This window comes from Ixodes scapularis, unplaced genomic scaffold (genome assembly GCF_016920785.2).
Source record: "Ixodes scapularis isolate PalLabHiFi unplaced genomic scaffold, ASM1692078v2 PGA_scaffold27__4_contigs__length_417560, whole genome shotgun sequence".
Lineage (NCBI taxonomy): Eukaryota > Metazoa > Arthropoda > Arachnida > Ixodida > Ixodidae > Ixodes > Ixodes scapularis.
Window position 1 is genome coordinate 48,672 of NW_024609854.1, and position 7,993 is coordinate 56,664.

A 7,993-nucleotide genomic window follows, 5' to 3' on the forward strand; every position below is an offset into this window, starting at 1 on the left:
TGTGTCGGTTTATTTTGGCACGCTGGTGAGACAAACATGATGAAGCCCACTTTGAGATGGCACGCTGGTGAGACAAACATGATTAAGCCCACTTTGAGATGTCATGATATTCTGCAGGGGAAACTTAGTTACTATGGTATTTATGGACATGTTTTATTACTTTTGAAGTCCTATTTATCAAACCGAAAACAGGTTGTTCAGATAAACAACATGTGTTCTAAGGCTCTATCCGTGACTTGTGGTGTACCACAAGGTAGTTATTAGGGCCACTGCTATTTAATATTTATCTTAATGATATTGTAAAAATTAACCCTAGTGCCCAATTCATTATCTACGCTGATGACACTAGTATTTTCTTTGCCGGCACTGATATTCATGAATTGGTAGATGCATGTAATCACACAATGAAAGCACTGGAGAACTGGTCAAAATCTAATTCCATGCAAATAAACGAATTAAAAACAAAAGCAGTAATATTTAGACCGAAAAATAAGCCAATTCCAGTGCATAGAGGTATTTACCTCAATTCCCGTCCAATCGAAATTGTGGAGCAATTTAAATGTCTCGCTGTCGTGTTTTCCGCAAATATGTCGTGGGATATTCATATAAACTATTTAGTAGGCAAAATAGCTCAGATAACTGGAATAATAGGTCGTGTTAGATACCTTCTTCACACAAGAATCAAGTTACTTCTGTATAATTCACTCTTTTATTCCCATTTGAATTACTGTCAACTAGTGTGGGGGATAACCACATTTTCAGACTTACAACGCGTTTATTTGGTACAAAAAAAAAGTCTTTGACATATTTACAACGCGCCCTACAGAGCGTCATGTGCAAACTTTTTTTTTTATCGTTCCCACGTGATCCCAGCATACAACCTATATAAATATCGATTGAGTTTACGGTATAAGTTGGAAACACAGAGGAATATAAATAATATACGTAATCTGGCACAACTACAAATAAGGGAATTCAACTATACTACAAGACATGGAGAGAATTTGGTAGTACCTACACCTCGTTTAAACTACAGAAAAGAATGCCTGTGTTATACACTTCCGTCATTATTAAACGCTTATCAGCTTATGCATTTCGATTTATTCGCCTGTAAGTACACTGAACTCCGTGCAATGTCTGCAACCATGGAAGTATGATTTTTGTTTTGTGTGCCTGTATACCTTTGCGTTTTCGTCGTCATTATCCTTTTTATGCATGATGTTCATTCTTCCCACCATAGTGCTGCTTAGTTGCCATTAATACAGGGACCGTGGGCTCGTCAAGCTGCTAAGCGCAACGTTTTGTCCACAGCCCCTCCATCTGTATTTTTTACAAGGTGGAAATAAACACATTTGAACATTTGAACATTCATGCCCGGCCAGACGTAGCGCTGCGATAAATTTTTGAGAAGCTGGAATTCCAGGAATGCCGAAAGAATGGTGGGGGACTCATCGGCGTAGAGCTGTAGGGACGAATGGCCGCTGCCTGCCGATGGAAATGTCGCACACGACGGTGACGCCTGTTGAGGAATCAGGAACGTCCGTGTGCTGTAGAGACGTTGAGGAGACGCGGAGGTACCGGATCTAACGCTTCTCGTGACAAATTTGGGATGTGGAGTGACGCAACGCGATCTAGTGTGTTTGCAGTAGAGGTGCCGCGAACTTTTTGCGAACCAGAGGTTCTAAGATTGAACCAAAGGGTCGAAAGTTCCGCAAAATTTCTAAACGTCGCACATATTACATACAAACTTCGACGAACTTCCTTCGACTTTTGGCGCTGAGAAAATCGATGTTTTCGGACTTCCGACTTTTCGCACCATGAAATTCGACATTTTCGAACTTTCGAACTTATTATGCAAACTTTTGAATCTGCTGAGCTCAAAAGTGCGACGAACTTCGAATTTCCAACAAACGTTCGACAAAATTCGAACTAAGTTCACCCCCATAGGTTCGAGGCAACAAATATAAATAACACAAGGTGTCCAAGTGTGAAGTAGAGTTGAAATTGCACTTAGAGTCTTACTTAGTTGATCGTGCCATAAACGACTCGCTTGTAAAGCGCTGAATGATCCCTTTGGGGTGGCCTCGGCCTCGTACCTCACAGCTTTTTCTTTTCGCCTTCCGCACACAGCCTCTCCCGCGCACATTTCCGTAGGTTGCCCCGAGGTAACCTATGGGCCAAAAGACTCCTGATCTACAGGCGTCAAATTCAACCAAGGCATTTCGCTGGGAGCGACCTTCATAGCATTAGTTGGTTTTGAACGCAAGTTCCCCGATTTCCTCGCGTCAATGAAAGGCGCGCGCGGCGCATGCGGTACATCGAACGCTGAACCGGCGCTTACTTCATTATCATTAGTAGCCGGCTTCATTATAGAGTGGTCTATATCTCCATTCGTCGAAGAAGACAAGTTCCAGGCACAGGCAATATGGTTAGCCCGATAACAACCGGTCGTGACCTGATCAGCTGCATTAGGCCGGGTGGTCTCTTAATTTAGTCGGATGCATTCTCATCGACCTTGACTCGTGTCAAGTGCTGTGCGCCTGGATGCCTTTATATGGATGCGTAGTCTTTTACATTTAGCTGCCTTATGCCAGCATTGCATTTAGGCGACGTTTGATCGGATTGCAACTAGTTTGCAAATAAGCAGACAATAAGCTGGCCGGGGAGCACAACCGAAACGGCTTGGGTCTTCGAAGATGATCCCATATTTTTAGAAACGAGAATGCTGAGGTTCTCGACAGCGGATTGGGCCTGCGGAAGCTTACGACGGAAATTTTAAGGAAAGGGAACACCGCCCGACTTTTCGGCGAATAAACAATGGCTGACGTGGACACAGTTGAGATAGCGTAAGGCGGCTGAAAACGCGCGAGAGACATGAACGTCTGCTGTTCACTGTCTTTTTTTTTTATAATTTCTAAACGGCAAAACTAGTCCTGCCGAAAGATTGTGCATTAATATTTCGTGTGGAGTTTTGGTTCCAATAAGTTTGGCGATCAAGAAAGAAGATCAAGTGAGTCACCGTTGGATAGCAACTTTCATCAATGCACCCAAACGCAAATACCGCATCTTGGTCTCACAGAGTTGCTTTCAGTGACTAAACCAGCCCCTATTTAGTCAACATGCAGCAACCACAGAAAAACGACATCTTTAGGGGAATTGTGTTTTGAAGTTCGCCAATACCATGATTCGAATAATGTTCGTGCCTCCATCGCCCAGGTGCATTCGTCGCATGTTCATGGGATTTAGTGTCCAGGATGGACAGCGCAAGACTCGTGTATCTCGAACACCTGTTTAAGTACTTTAAAACTTTATAGATTCGTCCTCTTAAAATTATAACCTAAAATGTAGGGTAAATAGTACTGAATGTGTTCCATTTTTGATGGGGCCCAAAAGCTACCCTCTGAAACACGCGGTAGATATTACACGTCTTTTGAGCGTTTTTTCTGGAGTAACGAAAAAGTAATCGAGTAAAATGACGAAGTAATTAATAAATCACTTTGTACGGAAATTAATTTGTAACCGTAATTTATTACTTTTTAGGCCAAGTAATTGTAATGGTAATTAAGTACTTTTTTTGAGTAACGGGCGCAGGTCTGCCTGTAACGCGTCTCCAATTGGTGTGCTACCAAAGTAGTACCAAAGTGGCAACAAAGGACGTCACAGAAGCCGGAGTGTCATGTCATATGTCACGATCCTGGCGGTTGGTGTTAGAAGTCTTGGGAAAAAGTACAAGCGAACGCGAGTGTCGCTGTCGCCGCGGCGTCCCAACTGCTGACTGCCGAAGCTTCCGATGACTGTCGAACCGGACAGCGACCTGCATCAGAGCAGGCGTCTGCCACATCTACCATCGCCTGCTGGGACACCGCCAGGGGGTCGCGGCCGGCGACAGGCATGGCGCCTTTATGACGTCATCAGGCGGAAGTCGAGGGACCACATTGAGGGCCCTGTAGACGCTCCAGGCACCGTACCGCGACTGCTTTTACGTATTTCGTCATTCAGTGAATTGCCGCTCGCCTTCGGGGAACTTTGGGACAAACGCCCGCAAACGAACATCTCTAAAACGGACCCATCAATGAAAGGACGGCCACATCGTGCGAAGGTCGATTGGCGAAGCCAGATGCTGTTTTAATTTATGGGCCAGTTTTTTCCCCGCGGGCTCGGGGAGAGGGAAAGGGAAAACGCGACAAGTTTTTTGCAGTCTCTACCCAGGTCCATGGAAGTTGTTCCGTCAGAACGAGAAAGTACAAACAGCTTCTAATATCTACGGCCACATTTCAACTAAACTCAATCAATTGTGTGAACCGCGCGAGCGACAGCTACTTTACTTCTACTCGATGCTGGCGTACCGGCGCCAGGCTTGATTTACGTAGCGAGATTCGCTTTGGAAATCATAGGAAAAAAGGAGTCATTATTACAAACGTACCGTTCTAAAGGACAAGCACAAGGCAGCGAGCAATTAGCGAATAAAAAAGACAAAATGAGCAATTCACTTTTTTTTTTTTGCTGTTGTTGCAGAGATCTCCGTTCTAAGGTAGACGTGTCAAGGAAGCTAGAGAACATTACCGACGATTACTGCCCACTCTGAACTAGATTTTGGCGACGGGGGCACTGCATGATTCTGCGAGATTGGAGTGAAAGTCCTAGCAGCAGGAGTTTGAAACGTAGTTGGAGGGCAAGACAGAAACCAGTAGGCCCTAGCATCGCGTTTTTTTTTAGGCGAGGGAATCTTAAGAATACCGGGACTGCCCCTTGTGGTCACCGACGGTCCCTGGTAGGGAGGATTATGCACCGCCCTCAAGGGCGCCATCATCGGAAGAGTCATGGGTGCTTAGCAAGGATGACGTGCCTCGGATGTTGGGTGAGTACGTGCATACAAGGGCGACAGACGCACTTTTTTGTTCGCCGCCAACGCAACAACGGCTATTTTTCGACAAAAGCAACACTTCGCAGCAACTTGTTCAGCAACATGTCCCTTTATGGTCAGTTTGTGACGTTCGCACGTAAACAAACGAAGTTGCCAACAATGTGTCTTTGCAGGACTGCCAACAGTGTTTGTTCTTTGGTCGTTCTACAGAATTTATTCAGAAATTGAGATAAGGAAAATTAGAGCAGGAGGGTAGGGATGTGCCGAACCATGTCCAGAAATCATGTTTTTAGTTGTAGATTTCTTTGGTGGGTATTATATTTCTTTTTATATCTTACCCTGCCTTGAACACGTTACAAAATAAAATAGGCTGCAGTCACAATTATTCGCAACATACAACAGTTTGTTAAGATTACATCTTTACGAGACACCAGATCAAATGGGATTTACTATTATGATTATCGATAATACTCAGGCCCGCCACACCCCCCCCCCCCCCCCCCCCCCAAATCTTCCATTTTGCTGGGGGTCTCCTCTCCCCCCTCCCCCTCATTCAGGATTTTCTCATGGGCAGGCACCCCCCCCTCCCCCCCCCCCCCCCCCCCCCTTTTGCCCCCCGAAACAAAATTCTGGCTACGTGCCTGCCTGTACTGCTCCAATAAATGAAACATTAGTGGTTCGTGTATATCTTATTTTGTACCAATGCCTTTCTTACGTTAGGGTTGCTTGTTCGTTGTGAACATTTTTACACGACAAAAAAGATTTAAGTAAAAAATAGTGATTTTTTTTATTGTTTCCTTTTGTTCAAGACGATTGTGTAATTAAGACTATTCTACTAGCACGTACATTTGCTTCTAGTTACTCGAATTTAATTTATATCATATACTGCATTTTTATGTCACAACTTCATGAAAATAGCCTACCTGGAGTCTGTGTGAAAACAAACAAGCAAGTCAAGCAGGTGTTGAAACAAACTTCTTTCGTTCTTGTAAAAACAAGAGACTATCCCCCAAATCTTATAGGTGTTGACGTAATGTCTGCTAAGAATTCGGGACATTATTAATTCGGATTTTATTGTTTGGCTGCAGAAAACAACAACGACATCTACAATGAATTACATGCACACTTACTGGTTCCCGTAAAAAAAAAAAAAAAGAAAATGAAGAGCTACCCATATTTAATGTAATTCGGTAAAAAAAAAAAAGAAATATGTCGAGGACGAGACATACGATGACAATAGGACACGGCGTATTACGAAGTTGCCCATGCACCTGCATCGTCTTCGTTTCTTTTATGGCGTATTACGTTAAAGATAAATCGCAATTAACTATTTCGATTAGCCTTTTACTTCAGAGATATCGGCGGTAATAGGGGTAGCGCCGACACATACAGTACCTAATTAAAGCGAATCAAGAGCGCCGTGTTGCCTTTCTTCGCCACTAAATTGTATTCAATTTTTAGCGCAAAAACATAAAAAAACCTAACCTGCCCTAACCTACATAGCCTAACCTAGTCTAAAATAACACTAACCTAGCCTTACTGGCCCCAACCTCACCCCGCACTAACCTAACCCTAAGCCGACCTAACCTAACCTAACCTAACCTTACTACCCCAAACCTCACCCCCGCACTAACCTAACCCTAACCTCAGTTAGCATATTCTCTAACCTAGCCTAACCTTTAAGCCGGGGTTACACTGCTCATACATCATATAAAAGGTAGTCTGCCAACACAAGTCACCGCAGTATCTATGATTTGAATGAGGCGTGCCAAGTTTCTCTTTGAACTCATTGCCATGCTGCATTCGAAGCACGAATTTCGTGGTGACTTGCGTTCGAATTTGTTCGCAGACGTTCTTTGTATGATGTATAAGCAGTGTAACATAGGCTTAACATAACCTCACAATTAATAATCTACGAAGCACCGAGTCTCGGGCGTAACATATTTTTCACATATACCGTTCGGAACATGTAGATCGACACAATTGTTCGAAGAACTGACCGCACGTAGGTATATATTGTGCAGAAATAGAAAATCAAGGAACCACTGTGGCGAATTTGAGGCGAAACCTTCAGTTTTCCAAACATTGCATGAAACGATTTCCTAATATCGGGAGATTTGCGGCTGGTTGCTGCCACATATGTGTTTTTTGTGTGTGTGTGTGGGGGGGGGGGGGGGGGGAGGGGTGGGTGAGGTCCGTGGGGATTGGGGACCGAGCGCGCTACTACATTGTAGTTCATGATATTAAATTCCTGAGACTGGGAAGGCAACCTGAAGCAAAAGTGTAAGAAGAAAGAAAAAAGGGGACAGGACAAACGTCTCAAACTCAGATAAATTTTATTCCGTCTACAGCTTTTAAAGCTACCTCCCAAGGGCACCACCAACTCACACCGATACGAATCTGTCTTTCCACAAAGACCTTTTATACCCCAAGATTTCACTACTGTATTCTGTAAGAACGTTTTGAACAAAAGACAAAAGAACAAAAAACGTCCAAAACCGAATCTAGAGCCGCACGCTTCATACAATATCCTCTCAAAAAATATAGAAAGGAAATTCCAAAAAATCACACACACAAAAAAACTACAGCGTGAAAGAACATAATAGATACATATTTGAGAACATATTTAACTGGCTTCCTAGCTGCATTGAAGCTTGACTTACGCAATTGCCTGCCGTATTTATTCTAATCGTTTCTTTCGCTACACCTTTCGTGTAGTTAGGTTCTGTGCATAGCACTTCTGTTCCTTACCAGTCAGCCGCACAATTCTTACTTTCCTGAATACGTGTAGCCAATTCCGAATTTGACACTTTACGTTTTACGTTTCGTTTGTGCTGAGTTGGGAAAAAATGTCCCCGGAAATAATGTCCCCAGAAAAGATGTCCCCGTAAAAAAAGTCTCCAGACAAAAATGTCCCCCCCCCCCCCCCCCCCCCCCCCCCCCAAAAAAAAAAAAAGAAGCCCCAGGTGGAAAGTAGGAAAAATGTCCCCAAAGGATTCTTTGTCTCTGGGTTTTCCCTGAACATCACGGCCTTCGGGCGGTCCGGTCATATTTACTTGGAAGAAAAGACACCCTGTGGCAAGTAGGAAACAACGGCCCCAAAGTAGGGAAAGATACGATTCCCCAAGG